Source organism: Macaca mulatta, chromosome X, assembly GCF_049350105.2.
Source record: "Macaca mulatta isolate MMU2019108-1 chromosome X, T2T-MMU8v2.0, whole genome shotgun sequence".
In the NCBI taxonomy this organism is placed as follows: domain Eukaryota; kingdom Metazoa; phylum Chordata; class Mammalia; order Primates; family Cercopithecidae; genus Macaca; species Macaca mulatta.
Genome location: NC_133426.1, coordinates 50066218 through 50082925, shown reverse-complemented (window position 1 = coordinate 50082925; position 16708 = coordinate 50066218).

Genomic DNA, 16708 nt, shown 5'->3' with positions numbered 1-16708 from the left:
CATTTTCCAGGAATGGTGACACAGTGTTGGAGTTGTATTCCGATCTCACCCTGGATTATTTTCTGAGCACCAAAGACACAGGGATATAATCCATGTCAAGGTCCCTAAGTAATCTGGTTTGTCCAAATAATCTCAATTCACAGTCTATTTAGAGTTTTCCCACCTGTGGCCTTCCTATTTCTCCCTGAACTGCACATCTAACTTGATAATCCCCTTTCTAATCCCAAGGATACAGCTTTCTTAGTTTAGTTGAAGAAAGTGTATAACCATTACCCTGCCTCGCTACACACACATCCCTCAAAAGTGTTCACCGCACATAGCTAAATACTACCCAGAACTACAATGGGATCTGATCCTCTCCCGTGTGTGAATAAAGCTTCCTTATAAGGAATTTCCTTCAATTGATGAGATTTCCTTATCTTCTTCCAGTCTGAAAGAAAAATTTTCCAAGAACATAAACCTCTAAGATGGGTAAATTCCTTTGGGGCCCAATGTCCCAGTGTCTTCTCTGGGAATAACAGTAAGTTCCCAGATTTGTTCTATGTGTCCTATAAGTCAATCATAGTGCTATCATTCACTGCAAATCAGATCAAGACAGTGGTTTCAACCCTGTGGACCTTGTTAGCTAGTTTGGTGTGTGCTCTCATGGCATGTTTTGGCACCCTTGAAGCGTTGCGGCTTAGTAGAACCAAGCACAGGATGGGGTGTCCTTCTGGACTCAACAGTCAAAGCTTTACCTCTTACTAGTCACATGGCCTTAGGCAATCCTGCAGACTGAGCCTGTTCATCTGCAAAGTGTAGCTAAAAATTACCTTACGTTGTTTATAGGTTAAACTAGAGGAATGGATGTGATGGTGTTTTGCACAGGGTGGATTTTGTTGCAAATGTAGATATGTGAATGATACGTGACTTTCAATGCTAGTCCTAACACAGGAGTGCCCTCTTGATACATTTCAGAACTGAAAGCATATCCTCTGAGTATGGGACCCAGAGAGACACTTTTTGGGAGAAGTTAAGCACACAGACAAACTTTGCCAACTTCTCCACAATGCCTGACCCAGTCAGATAGAAGAAGTAAAGGCAGGCTTCTTCAAAGCAGGATGTTTAAAACTCTCCAGCCCGGCTGAAAGCTCATCGAATGTTTTTCAGTCTCACCCCACACCATTAAAATCTTTGGAGTTGAGCCATCACAGATCCTTCTCTTTGCCCTTGAAGAAAATCCTTAATAAACAAATCTCAAGGCCAGGGCTACATGTCTAATGACTCAGTCCTCCCTGAGCACAGCTGGGTCCCATAGCAGTTTACTTCCTTGATTAACTTGGCTCTTACCTTGCTCCTGATTTTTATTATGAGGCAGCCTTGGGGATTCCTTGAAACATGGAAATAGAGCAAAGGAAGTTACATGTTCTGTTAAATGAAAGGGGTTGGGGCAAGATGGTCTCTCAGGGCCTTTCCAGTTCTGACATTTGAGAATTTTATGAACAAGTTTCTTTTCCATAATTTCTAAAGGAAACGTGTGGATGGAATAAGCTCAGGGTGAGGAAACTTGATTTTTGCCAGAGCTAACTGACAGATTCCAGCAGAGAAAGGAATGCTTTGGGCCACAAGGACCCTGACAAGGGTCTGAAGGAGCTCAATAGCCCTTGGGGTTTATTTCTGGAGAATAAGACCCTGGCCTTTGACCTCTCTAAATGAAGAAGTAACCCCGGGCATCCCAATAGCAATGCGGCCGTGCTCAATGCCAGCAGCTGGAAATGGACAAGGACTGCTGCTGAGCTGAGAGTCTGGCATATAGTAAGAAAGAGGCGAAAGGAGCAGAAAAGGAAAACACGATTCTCTCCTGGCAGGCGGTACAATTGGCTTAATAACAGTTTCAGTCTCTCTGATATCAGGCTTCCATCTCAAAAGAAAATTATAAGCAAAACTTGTCTGGGAGGTTATTACAAGGCCAGGACTAGACTGGAATGAGGTGAGAGAGGTACTTGCCTCAGGGATCAAAAACTCCACAATCAAATAATATTTTAATAAATCAAAATGAATGCCAAAAAACCATGATGAACAAAATATCAAAAATTTTTATACACAGGATCAGTAACAGTGCCATGCCAAGCCATAATGGAGCCTGAGGCAAAAGGAAAAATTAATTTGTAAAACTGTTCATGGGAGTAATGTTAGAGAAACAGGAGCCTAGGAGAGCCAGGGTGACACCATTTTAAAATCAATTCCATGTTAAAACTAGCAAGACACGTTCCTTGCCAGTCACCGCCCGTGGTCATAAGATGTTTATGGCTGAGAAAACAGCTTAATAATACCCGTAAGGATAAATGCCCACGACAGCAGAATGTCCAGATGTCCCAATATCGCATAACAATATATGCTTTTAAGTTGATTATAGTCATGCTTTGATGTGCTTACACGCTAAAATGCCAAGAATAGTTTTCTTTACATCAGCAAAATAATAAATTGTCATGCTGTCAGCCCACCAGCACATAGACATAACTTAGTTTTACATAGAAAACAAGACCACTAGATAAGAAAAAGACAAGTCGTTCCTCCTCTTGCTTCCTGAGGACGCCCTACTCTGAGTAGGAGCTGAGGAGGCTTTACTCTGTAACTGAGTAGCAGCGTTCAATAAACTGTCTCTTCTCCATGCGCTCTACAACTTGCCTTGAATTCCTTCCTGCCTTAGATCCAAGAACCCTCTCTTGGGGTCTGGATCAGGACCCCTTTTTCTGACAACAGTAACACTTTCTGGGAGATTGCCAAGGCAGCATTTAGAGAATATGTTCCCCTTAAAGCCTATATCAGAATAAAAAAAGAAACAGTGACATCCTGCCTAAAGAACTTAAAATCTTTAAAGAAAAATAAAATCCAGGTTTAAAATCCAGTGTAAACTCAAATCCAGGTTTGCCTCATGTCAAATAACAAATTAAAAGTTTAGAAAAGGGGAAATAAAATTTGGAACAAGGAAAAAGACCAAACAAGGAAGGCAGTTTTGCTTAAGTCTTAAGAAATCAGAAATCAGAGACGGAGTGGGGGAGGGTGGGTGTTGCAGTGTTTTCTCTCTTGTTTAACATGATAAGAGTACAGCCTTCCGCCCCCCCCCAAAAAAAAAAACAAATAAAAACTCAGATTTATTCTGGGTAAAAACAGGAACCACACTAGATTACCCGTGTTAAAATTCTACCTTAAAACAATTCTAATAATGAAAGAAGAAAAATAAACAAAAAGTAGAAATACAGGAGAGAGAGAAAAAAAATGCCACTTTTGCAAATCATATATTTGTACATCAGTGAAAATCAAATCCCCAAATACCAAAGGTAAAGAAGGAGTTTTGCAAAGGTATTAGAATAGGAGATACTGGTGAGCTGCAATAATTTGCCGTCAATTAAAACAGGTCCAGCTGCTTTCTCCCCAGTGACTCAGAGACATGTAAAAAGTTCACTGCTTCTCCTGAGCCAAAGCCTCTGTGGTGTCAGAACATAAAATAAATCTAAAAGAATCTGTTGAATTCCTATATCCTAAGGCCACCCTGCCAGAAAGAGGAGTCTACTTACAATTGTGACAACAATATTAAACACTTGGGTATTAAAGGAGGCAAGAAATGACATTTACACAGCACTTATTGAGTGCCAGATACTACTCAGTGCTTTAATGTTTTCAAAAACCTTGTGAGAGGGTTTCTTACCAGCCGTGTTTTATGGATGAGAAATTAGCGAATCAGGCCTTTTGCAAGGTCATCTAACCAGTGAGTGGGAAAGTTGGGATTCAAATCCAGGTTTGCCTCATGTCGAATACTATGCTGTTTCCATCCTATCACACTGTCTTCCCATTAATCCAGATCCATGTTTATTAAAGAACAAACTATAAAACAAGAATGAGAAAAATAAAAACAGGCGAATAGTAAAAATAGACCATGCTCTTGACTAGTAAAACTAAATTCAACAAAACAACACTCTCTAATTCAATATATAGGTCTTATATAGTGCTAAATCAAATATTTATGGGATAGTTTCAGTGTCTCTCCCAAGATACTTATTAATTGCAAAGGGAAAAGTAGTAACTTTGCAATGGAGAAATCTGTTAGTCACATCTTAATTAGATGATCAAGGCCGGTATCACCAGGAAAGACATAATGATATAATGTATCTCCCAGTATAATGTGATAAGAAGGGCATATCGCTTCTGTGGTATTCTTGCAAAAAACACATAACCCTAGTCTAATAATGAGAAGCCATCAAACAAACCCAAATTGAGGGACATTCTACATAATACCTAGCCAGAAGTGACTGTGAAGGTCTCAAGGGAACAATTTAGGGTGATGGAAATGTTCTATATATCTTGAGAGAGGCAATGTTTAACACAGGAGTCTATGTTTCTCAAGACTCATTAACCTGTATGCTTAGAATCAGTGAACTTTATTCTATCTAAATTATATCTCAATAAAGTTAATTTTAAAATGTTTAAACTTAATAAGTACCTATAAGGAAAAAAATTCCCTTTCCACTGCTAAAAGTTTCTTTGCTCTCCTGCCTCTTTCCAGAAAATCTCAAATTTAGCAAGTCTTTCTGACTTTGGGCTCTGAGCAACCCTTACCTTGCAATCCTCCTTCCTGCTACAGCCACTTGTCTGTGGTGGCCCCGAGTAGGACCTTGGAAATCCCCTCCTCATGAGGACTTCTCTCCCAGAACCTAGCTACATATCCAAAGTGAGAAGGTCTCCAGCTCATCTCCTGCTTGTCATGAAAGTCACCTCCCCAGAAAAACCCTCCTTTATTCACTACCTTATCGCCCATAATTACTTTGTATCCCACTGCCCTGTTTAATTTTTATTGCACTAACTGATATATACCTTTTATTGTTATTTACTTGCTTATTGATTGTCCCTTTCCACTAAAATGGTAACTTCAGGAGCAGAGGGACCTGTCTGTCTTGCTCACCACTGTACCCTCAGTGCCCAGCACAATGCCTGGCACACAGTAGTCATTCAATAAACTTTTATTGAATAAATAACAATCCATCTAGTTCAGTGTCTTCTGGTGGACAAGAATAACATTACATGGGAAATCATAAAACTTCTCATTAATCATGGCCATCTCACTTCATATAGCCAAGTCTTAGTTTTCTTACCTCAAAAATTGGGATTCTAACCAATAGTCTTTTATACCTACCTCTTTAGAACTGTTATGTACATCAAAAGAGGCAATTATGTTTGAAAATATACCTAAATGTGCCCACTAAAGCTTCAATGTGGTTGGGCACGGTGGCTCAGACCTGTAATCACAGCACTTTGGGAGGCCAAGACAGGTGGATCGCTTGAAATCAGGAGTTCAACACCAGCCTAGGCAACATGGTAAAACCCCATCTATATAAATGCAAAACTTAGTCAGGCACAGTGGCACTCGCCTGTAGTCCCAGCTACTTAGAAGTCTGAGGTGGGAGGATCACCTGAGCCGGGAGGTTCAGGCTGCAGTGAGCCAAGATTGCACCACTGCACTCCAGCCTGGGTGACAAGACCTTTCTCAAAAAAAAAGAGCTTCAATACAAAATAATAATAATAACAATGATAATAATGTCTAACATTTGTTGCACTTTTACTGTGGGTCAGGCATTCTTCTAAGTGCTTTTCAGTATTATATAATCCTCCCAAAAGCCCTATAAGGTAGGTATTACTGTTATCCCTTTTTGCAGATGAGATGATGGAGGCCTGGAAAGGATGAGTAACTTGCCTAAGGTCACAGAGCTAGGAAGTGTTAGAGCTGGGATTAAAAAACACAGATAGGCTCCAAAGCTTCCACTCTATACTACTTCACAGGACACCAGGACCTTGTCCATAACATCATAAGTCAGGATAAATCCTGGCACAGTTCAGGTAACACTGATAGAATGGAGTAGGAACATCTAGGAGGTGACAGGAACCTCTGGAGTAGAGTGGATGGTTGGCTGGAAGGAATCCACACTGGTGGACAGGCACAGGTTTTCAAAGGATATTGCTGCCATAGACCATGGCCCAGAAGAAGGCCGAACGGGGCATCCCCCAAAGCAAGCCGACACAGCTCCTGGGACTCACAGAGCAGACAATATCCCCAAGGAGAAGCATACGTAATGTTGAAAATGCAGTCTCGCAGAACAAGGTATGGAGTTTGCATTTGCTCAGAGGGCTCAGGGCTGCTGCTTGTTGGGGGTTGAGGGGAAGCAGAGCAAAAGAGCAACAAAAGATAGGCTGGCTCCCTTGCACCCTGGCAGGAGAAAAGGACAGTCCCTGATGGTATCCGACCAATGCACACCAGAATGTGTGAAGTAGAAGGAAAGGAGGGGTTACAGACAGTTGGGGTGCTCAGGGCACTTGCCAATCAGTAGGAAAGGATTTCAACATTTGAATAGCTGTGGGGCTGTGCTGGTGCCTCAAGTTTGAAATGCCTCTCCCAGGGTGGAAGTTTTTTACTTTCTCTTATCTTCCTCAAGTCTCGGGCCTGGCTAAGAATTGAATTCTAGGTAACACCTTGGGCAAGCCCAGCTGAAGAAAAGGTACAAACCCACATAGTTCCAATGCCACTGGATCACACTGTCTTATAATGTCTTGTTTTCATGTCTACCTTTCCACCAGACTACAAATAGTTTGTAATAAATGAACAGATAAGGGCCTCCCACCTACTGGGCACCCAGCCAATCAACGTTTGTTGAGCAACAGCTAATTGTGTGCTGAACCAGGCCCTCCACTAGGCTCTTCTCACAGATTGTCACATCTAATCCTCAAGGTGCCTCTGTTGGTAGCCCCAATTCGCAACTGAGGAAATGAAGGTACAGAGGATCAGAAAGTTGCCCACATCTGGGATGAAGCCCAGGCAAAATGAGACTTGAGTCTGTACTCTTCACCACCACACTTGACTTGAGTGGCTGGTGGGTGCCTATCCATGTGCAAAACATCCGAGGTGAATAAAGGCATGGCTTGCTTAGGAATCCAGGAGACATAGCACAGGAGTAGAGGGTGCATGAAGGGGAAGTGAAGGATGACAAAGCTAGAAAAGTCAGCTGGCATCAGAGTGCTATGTGCATTCACTGCTAAGTTCAAGGAGAAACCATTAGAAGGGTTTGAGCCCCGCAGTTTCAGAGTAAGCTTTGTGTTCTGGAGTGCTCACTCAGTCTGCTATGGGAAGGATACATTGGAGCAAGCCATGTGCTGCTTAACTGTTCTTTACTTCCTTTGCTTATTTCTGCTTTTTTTCCTTCCTTTCATTTTTCCTTTTTTAAAATTCCAGCTTCATTGGACTTCACTAAATGTTAAAAGATTCCAGAGCTGAACCAACACACCTCTTGCGGGGCAGATGGGGAAGGTGAGGGGTGTCCTAGAAACCCCAACTGTGATGGAGACAATTGATGAAGAGGAGAGTGGTAGGTTTTCATTTTCCTTCCCTAAGGTTACACTTGACCTCCAGGCCTTTATTTGCCACTGTCACAACCATCAGATGCCAGAAACAGTAGAAGGCAGACTCCATACTCTCCCACACCTCCAAATACCAAATGCATACATTTTCAATGACCTTGACGTGGTTTAACACTGCACCTCCCAAAAGATGATAAATCACGTCCCAGAACTCAGCAAGAGAGGAAAGCAAAATAAAACACCCTGATCTGCTAACTTTCCTCTAGGGGGTTGACAGCATCTGGCTCCCAAAAACCCTGGTTTTGGAAAAGAAATTTCTCTTGTTGGAGACTTCGATGCCTTTGTCAATGAGTCCTGTGGCACAAACCATCTACTAAAGGGAAGGGAGGATTTGCCAGGAAAATCTCCTCTGGAATCAAATGGTCCACTTCTGAACTGACAGTGGAACTTAGCTCTCCCCATCCTGATGCAAATTCCAAGCAGGCACACCTAGAGTGACTTTTCATATCTCTCCATCCTCCTTTGAGGCGAATCTTGGGGTTTCCTTCTTACTTCCCTGGCCCTTTCTTCCCACGCTCTTTCAGAGAACCCTCTTTCTCTGCCCATCTGATAACTGGTGACCTACCCAGGACCTATCTTTCTCTTGGTGCTCTTCCCACCAGCCCCACTATCTAGCTGCACCCACTTTACAGAGGGTGGGTGGACAGGCCTCGCTGGGACATTGCCAAAGAGAACTCGTGCCAGAGTTTGGATCCTGGAGGACGGCAAGGACCAGAGGAGGTAGAGGAGGGGGTGAGATGAAGTTCTCTCCGTGGTGTTTCTTCACTGGGATCCTGCAACTTTTAAAATACAGATTCCCAGCCCATCTGTCCCACCCCAACTCCAGAGAAATTCTCAATTCCTTTGTTTGGGGTTGCAAAACAAGCATGTATATTTTACAAATCTGCAAGTGATGTCATATTACTACGTTCTATTTTTAAGAAATTAAAACTTATGGAAAAGTTGTAACACTAGCATCATGAGTACCCATATACCCTTCATCTAGCTTCATCAATTGTTCATATTTTGCCATCTAGCTTTATCTATCTGTCACACAACTAAAATTGTATGTATATATATAATTATTATATGAAATTATTATTATTTTGCTGAACCATTTGAAAGTCAGTGAAGACATTATGATATTCAACCCTAAATACACCAGTGTGTATCTCCTAGGAACTAGGACATTCGTCCACATACAATTCATAGTCAATTGTCCTAAAAAATCCTAATACTAGCCTCAATAGCTGTTCCCCTCTGCTCTATCCACTATCCATGCACTGTATTTAGTTATCATGTCCCTTTAGTCTCCTTTAATCTAGAAAGATTCCAGACATTTTTTCCTGGTCTTTAATGACATTGTCACTTTTTTAAGAGTCTAGGCCAGGCCTTTTGCAGAATGTCCAAGAGGTTTTGATGCACAAAGAAGAATGAGAACAGCTTAAAGAACAGCTTGGAGAGGTCATGACCAGTCAGGAAACTGAAGGCCAAACTGGAGATGGCACTACAGGTTAGGAACTACATGAAAACTGGAAAGCAGTCAGGAGTGAAGTGAGGAAGATTGGTGGCTGGGTAGGTTGCATGGCTTAAAAACATAAGATCACAGCATTTGTCCTATGGCTCTAAATACGCAACTATACACAGCAGTGACTGGCGCAGTGATTTCTTCCATCCTCTCACCAGTTTCCTGAACCCCAGGCCCTTACACTGAACTGGCTACTGGACATATACAGACATTTCTTAAGCAAACACTATGTCTCAGGCACTGTCTAAGCACATTATGTGTATTATCTCATTTAACCCCCACCATAACAAACTCTCCAGGAGGTAGAAACTTGGATTGTCTCTGGTTGAGGGAGAGGAAACTGAAGCACAGAGGGGTGGAAACTTGTTTGGGGTCAACACAGCTAGTGAGTGGTGTCACCAGAAATTGAACGCCAGAGCCTTCACACTTTTACATTTTATTTTTTAAAGTATTATTCTGTAGAAGTGGCTTTTTACCCTTTTGGTTCACAGTTCTAGAAATTTTGACACATGTATAGATTCATGTAGCTACCACCATAATCAGGATACAGAACAGTTCCATTACACCCAATAAACTCCCTCTGCTGTCCCTTTAAGAGTCATCACCCCACCCCCAACTACAAAGAATGTTATTTCTTTTCTTCTTCTACAGTCTATATTTCCAATGTCAGTTAAGCTTTCAAAAATTTCGCAGTGCTAATCCGTTCTTTCTCGCGTGACCAACCAGTAGGTCAGTTGGTTCCGTTGGGAAGACCGCCTAGCTCAGTTCTCAGTTCTGACAGCCTTCGTTATGCTAGTTAGGATCAGAAAACGGACGCAGAGGTCAAGGATGAACCTTAAAGGTCATAACAGCTCTTTAGGGCCGCTTTCCTGAGCTCCTCACTTTCCGTTATCCTTCCAGTACTTTTCAGTTCCCTGCAGGCTCTCATTGTTGGAGGTTGCCTAGGCCACGTGGGCGGAGATGCCTTGCACGGGGCGGGGACGGAGCAGGGGGGCGGGGATACAGGGCGGCGGGGAGGAGGCAATGGGTTTTGGCCCCTCCCTCTTAAAGTTGCAGCTTCATTGAACAGAAAAGTAAGCTTCTTCCTTTTCATTCACTTTTGGCTTCTGCAGTTTCCCATCCCCGGTTACTCTTTGTCTCTGCCACCACCTCAACTGTGGGACTGCCTGCTGACAGGGGTGACAGACCACAGGGGAAAAAGTAAAAACAGCACCCGTGTATTTCCTCCACTCTCTCTGAGCATTTTGGATCTCCCCTTTCCACCCCTCTAACCAGAAGTAGAGGGTTTCTACTGAATCTCTGTCTGCACCAGATAGCTCACTTCTGAGTTTCAGGTTGTCTTGAGGTCCTGCTGGGGGATGCTGGAGGAACAAAAATAGTAAACTCACTACCAGTTTGGTGGCACTTTTAATTCTAGCCTCCTCTGGTCTGTCTGCTAATATTTACTTTCCAGAATTCTCAAATAGTTTGGCATGCATTCTGTACAGGCTTTGTACTCAAGTTCAGTAGGCAATAAAGGGAGGTGTGTGTTTATTCCATCACGTACGGAATAAAAATCAGCCCTCACTTTTAAACCCATGCCATTGCGCCTCTCCACATGAATGTCCATAGACACTATGAACTCATCATGTGCTAATTGTATTCATCATCTACTCACCTGCCTTATCTCTTCCAGTGTTCCCTGTATCAACCAGTCCCACCATCCTCATTTACCCAGTTGTCCAAGCTGGAATCCTGGGCATTGTCGAGGACTCCTCTCTCTGTCTAATGTCTACATCCAATCATATATTCCCTCTCCTTATTTCCACTACTTTAAATTATTCATGCCTTCATTCTTTCTTGCCTGGATTATTGCTTGTTGTCAGTTAATTGGTGTGAGTAGGAAATTGTTTTTCTTTTGTTGACTTCCTACTTCGTAAATATTGTATTGGCTATATACAGAAAACTGAACAAAGTTATAAGCTCAACACATTATCAATAAATTACCACAAACTGAGCCCACCCATGGTCAAGAAACAGAACATTTAAAGCACTCAAAAGCCCCTCTTGGTTCTGCCATTTTTTTTTTTTTTTTTTTTTAGACAGAGTCTGTTGCTCAGGCTGGAAGGCCGTGGTGCAATCACAGCTCACTGCAGCCTCAACCTCCAAGGCTCATGTGAGGTGGGCTCTTTCCACCTCAGCGTCCCAAGTAACTGGAACCACAGGCATGCACCAACACACTGGGTAATTTTTGTTTTGTTTTGTAGAGATGAGGCTTCACTATGTTGGCCAGGCTGGGTTCTGCCTTTTACAACACTTCATAGCTAAATAGAATCACACTGTATGATTTTTTGTGCATTTGCTTTCCTTTGCTCAACATTATGCTTGCGAGATTCAACCGTACTGCTGTTTGTTGTTTTATTCTAATATTGTATAATATTCCATTATATATCATCCATTGTATAGCTGATGTACATTTATTTAGGTTGTTTCCAGTTTGAGCCTATTAGGAAGAGCGCTGCTATGAATGCGCCTATGCATGACTTCTGTTAGCCACAAGCACTTATTTTATTGGATACATACCTACAAGTGATATTCCTGATATGACTGTATTCAACTTTAATAGATCGTGACAAATCCTGCCACAGTGTTTGTACAAATTTACTCTTCCATCAGTGGTATAGGAGAGTTTCTATTGCTCTATATCTGGATAATATTTTAGGAGATTAATATATTTATTTATTTTTTTTCTTCCTGTACATTCCTCCTTTTCTTTCCTTCCATCAAGTGGATAGCTGGTTCAGGTCCTCTTGGCTACCAGGAGGTTTGTAGCAGGGTAGAAAATATGGCAGAAAAGTGACTTTTCCTACAGCACTTAAAAAAAATAGAGATGAGGTTTCACCATGTCCCCCAGGCTGGTCTGGAACTCCTGGCCATCCACCTGCCTCAACCTCCCGAAGCACTGGGATTACAGGGGTAAGTCACTAGGCCTGGCACCCTACAGCACTTTCTGATTTTGGATCACAACAGTCTTGAGCCTCAGAGAGGGGAAAGTTTGCCAGTAAAGAAACAAAACAAAAACCATCTTGGAGGAGACATGAAGGGAAAAGGATTTTTTTTCCACATCAAAAAAGTGATTTCCCTGATAAAAGGGGAGAAGTGAAAGTTCCAGAGCAGCAGAGCCCGGGCTGGCTTCTGGGCAGTGTGCACGGGAAGGCAGCAAGACGCCAGAGAGAAATGATGAGGTGGAATCTAGGAGGGTGGGATGTTAAGCAGAGGACTTTTGCAGAATCATCAGAGTGCTGTTGGGCCTGAAGGGTCCTGCACAGGGGCCAGTAGCTATCTCAGCATTAGCCACTGTGAGTAGACAACTTGATGACCAGAGAGGGCCATACCCCTATGTCCTGGTACATACAAAAGTCAGAACTCAGGCACAACTCTGAGTGAAGAGTCCCAAGAATAATTGAGGTTGAGTTTCCCTCCAGACTGTGGGTGCTAGGAGCTCAAAGTAGAATTCACTCTGATTTGTAAAACGATGTGCCACTTCTTACCTGAGTGGTGGACTAATACGTGTACCTGCTACATGGGCCTAGCTTTTCCCCAAGGCTAGTGCTAGCACATATAGCATCTTCGTGAAAGTTGTGTTTGTTGTTGTTGTTGTTATTGTTGTTGTTGTTTTTCTGAAAGGAACTACCTCTAGACTGACTCATCAGGAAAAGGCTCACTTTCCTCTGAGCTGGCAGTGTTGTGCCGGGGTGCTTGGCTTCATATGTAGAATTATTGGGCTGCATTGCAGCCCACATTCACGTCCATTATACCACACACGATCTGCAGAAATACACATAGCAATCTTGAGTGGCTGGCTCCTTTTCTTGCTCTGCTCCGCATTGCCTAGGTCTGCACTGACAAATACACTAGTCCCTAGTTACATGTGGCCCTTGAGTTACATGTGGCCTTTGAGCATTTGAAATGTGGCTAGTTCAGATTAAGACGTGCTGTCACGGTAAAACTACACACCAGATTTCAATGACTTTGTATTCAAAAAAGAGTGCAAAATGTCATTAATCAGTATTCATTTTGATTACATGTTAAAATGATAATATATTTGATATAGTAGGTTAAATGAATTACAATATTAATGTTGATTTTACCCATTTTTTTCATGAGGCTGCTAGAATATTCAAAATTGTGTATGTGGATCACATTATGTTCTTAACGGACAATGCTGATGTAGGTAAAGTTCAAACTCCTGACTTTCACAGGAAAGCGCATTGTATGCTGGTCTTTCCTTCTTTGATAGCCTTATCTCCCCTCCAGTTTCCTCTTTTTCCCTCTCGCTCTGAAGCGTGTACATGCACACTAACTCATCTGTTCTTGCAGCCACTCAAAAATCTCTTATAATTCCCTTTCATGACGTTTGCTTTTGCACAAGCTTTTTCATTTTCCTCTAATGCACTTGTTTCCATTGGGTATTGGGTTCCTCATGTGTCAGACTAAGAGAGAGCAACAGATCTGGAACATTCTTTTCACGCCAGTGTTTTTATAATTTGGTCTTAAAGAAGTACACAGTTGCCTGGATGATCCAATGGTCATTTGCATTTGCATTTTCATTCAGTGGGAGGAAATAAGGATAGATACTCTGCACTGGTGGCCTACTGTGTGTTAGGCTCTGTTCCCATGGCTTTCCATACCACTTAATCTCATTAGCATTCCTATGGGATGGGTACTATCATTAACCCTGTCACTGGCTGAACTTCCTTCCATGTTTCTAGTCCTGTAAAAGCTCAATCTAGAAGCTCGGCCTGCACTCCAGGTGGACGCTTTTGGATGCTTTCTCCCCATTCTTGTTCAGCTGTCCCAAGAATCCAAAGGGTCTGGCAAGAAGGGGAGTGTCAGTGTGCCTCAGACCCCTCTCTTCAAGTTTCAGGATTTCCCTGTGTTCTCTGGGGTTAGGTTTCTCAACAGGAAGAAATACATTCACCTGAGAATCCCACCAAGTCATAGGTAAACATGGGAGATATATGCACATACAAGAGCAAAAGTCCATCCATGCTAACAAGGCCTCTCCTCAACACACACTCACGTGCTCTCACACACACTCATACTTTCTAAATAACATTCTAAAACCAACGTAATGGCAACATTAAACAGGAGATGTGGAGAAAATCATCTTGGGTGATATAATAGAAAGGCTGTGGAATCCATCAAACATGGGCTCCACTCCTGGTTTTGCCACACACTAGCTCTGTGACGTTGAGCAAGATGACCGCTCTGTCTGAGCTGCTTTCTAGGGGACACATGTGGCCTTCCTCTAAACTGTGAAGCCCCCATCATCCCTTCAATCTCCCACCATGTCTCCAATCATGTAGCCCCTCCTGTTTTGGATTCTTTCCCAAACCCAGGCCTTCCTTTAGCTTTTTTTTTTTTTTTTTTTTTTTTTTGAGACAGTGTCACTCTGTCACCCAGTCTGGAGTGTAGTGGCGCGATCCTGGCTCCCTGCAACTCAGCCTCCCGGGTTCCAGCGATTCTCCTACCTCAGCTTCCTGAGTAGCTGGCACTAGAGGCAGGTGCCACCACGCCAGGCTAATTTTTTGTATTTTTAGTACAGATGGGGTTTCACTGTGTTAGACAGGGTGATCTTGATCTCCTGACCTCGTAAGGCACCCGCCTTGGCCTCCCAAAGTGCTGGGATTACATGCGTGAGCCACCATTTCCGGCCTCATTCAGCTTCTTTTTTCTCCTTCAAAGAGTCTCAGGCTTCACCTTTCCCAAGACTGAATGAAGTGTGGGATCCAGGCCTGAAGGTCCCCCCTTCCTTGCTGCCCCCGAACACAAGCAGCTATGGCCTGGCACATGGGAAATTCTGACGAATCCAGTACTTTTCATCATTTTCATTCAAGGATTTGGCTGTTAGCCCCTTCAAGAAAATACAGAGGGATTCACAAAAATCAATAACACTGGAATTTGGACAAAATTTCCAGAATAATAAAAAGTCTCGACATCACATCCTACACTTTAAATATATTCAATACAAATAGACACAGATAATGGATGTTTGGATGCATAGAAAAGGGGAAAATAGACACATGTATTTTTTTAAAAGAAAGCAAGAAAGCTCCCTGAGTTTCTGTCCCTATAGTTTTGTCTGTGCTGCTCCTGCTAGATGCTACCTTGAAGCTCCAGGAGCCTTCTGTTCAATTCTATTTCTCAAAATAGAGTTCGTGAATTATCTCATTTGTCACTGACTAGCTGCGTAATCTTGAGCAAGTCACTTATCCCAAATCTCAGTGGACATAATATCTCCTACTGCTTATTTCCATTCACGCTTTCTTCTTTTCTCGAAAACGATATTTCTCTATTTCATTGTTCCCCTCATGTGGAACAATCACCCCAACTCGTATTCCCAGTCTTTGCACTTCTAGCAACTTCAACTTTAGGTCTCAATTTAAATATCTACTCCCCAAAGAGGCCTTCTCTGCGTGCCAAGTCTAAAGTGCACCCTCTACCCTGTTAATTTCTCTCTGTATTTTCTTCCTAGCAATTATCACAATCAAATAGCATCCAAGTTTGTTGTTGTTATTGTTGTTGTTGTTTTACGTAACTGGGCCAGGCACGGTGGCTCACGCATGTAAACCCAACACATTGCGAGGAGAAGGTTTGCGAAGGCTCAAGGTCAGCAGTTCAACACCAGCCTAGGCAAACTAGGGTGATGCTGACTCTATGAAAATTTGTTTTAAAAATTAGTCAGGCATGGTGGTACGCAGCTGTGGTCCCAGATATTCAGGAGACTGAGGTGGCAAGATAGCTTGAGCCTAGGAGGTCAAGGCTGCAGTGAGCAATGATCCTGCCACTGCACTCTAGTGTGGGAGACAGAGGCCCTGACTCAAAATAATAATAATAATAATAATAATAATAATAATAGTAATAATAATTGGTGGTGGGGAGTAGAATTTCTTGAAGATGGAGAGACTGAAGGAAACGTCATACTTTCTCCTCTCTCCCTTACTGTTTCTCTCCTGAGCTATATGCTCTGGCTGCCCCAAGCTCCAAATTCTTCTCTCTCTCATCAGAATTGCCCCTGACCCCCACCTTTACCTCAATTTTACAGCTTCTGGAGAGTCTTTTTTATCCTGTAGATAACTCTGTTAAAACGAACACAGCTTCATTTGCTTCTTTCCTCTGTCGCATTTTCCCTACCCCACCAGAGGCAAATGTTTTGGGCATCCCACATGTAATATCCCATCATGTAACAAGACTGTGGGCTTCCTGAGGACAAGGACTCAACTCTTTCACCCTCCACATCCCCCACGCCAGGCACAGGGCTCAGTCAGTATTTGATGGATGATGGGAAGAGTGGACTTTCTGTTTTCCCTCGCACACTCTTTGTTGGTTCTCCTCTCACAGGGGCAGGGGAGGGTGGGCTCATTCCTGCGAGGGACACAAGAGCAGTGCCTGCCCTTGAGGTACTTAGGATTAATTGAGGAGAGAAGAGAAATGCACAAGGCAGCATATTCTAAGGGCCACATGAAGGGACCAAGTACTGTTTGAGTTCCGAGGAAAGACTGGGCTAGGCCCAGGAGGCCTCAGAGCTGAGATAGGATCTAAGTTGGGTGTTAAAGGAAGGGAAGATTTTAATTAATTATCAGGTAAGTAGGGAGAGTATTAGAGGACAAAAGCAACCCAAGCAAATATGTGGAGGAAGGAATAGAAATACTTCCTTGGACACAATGGTGTCTGGTAGTTTTCTCTCTGATATATCATCATCTACAATTAACTGCT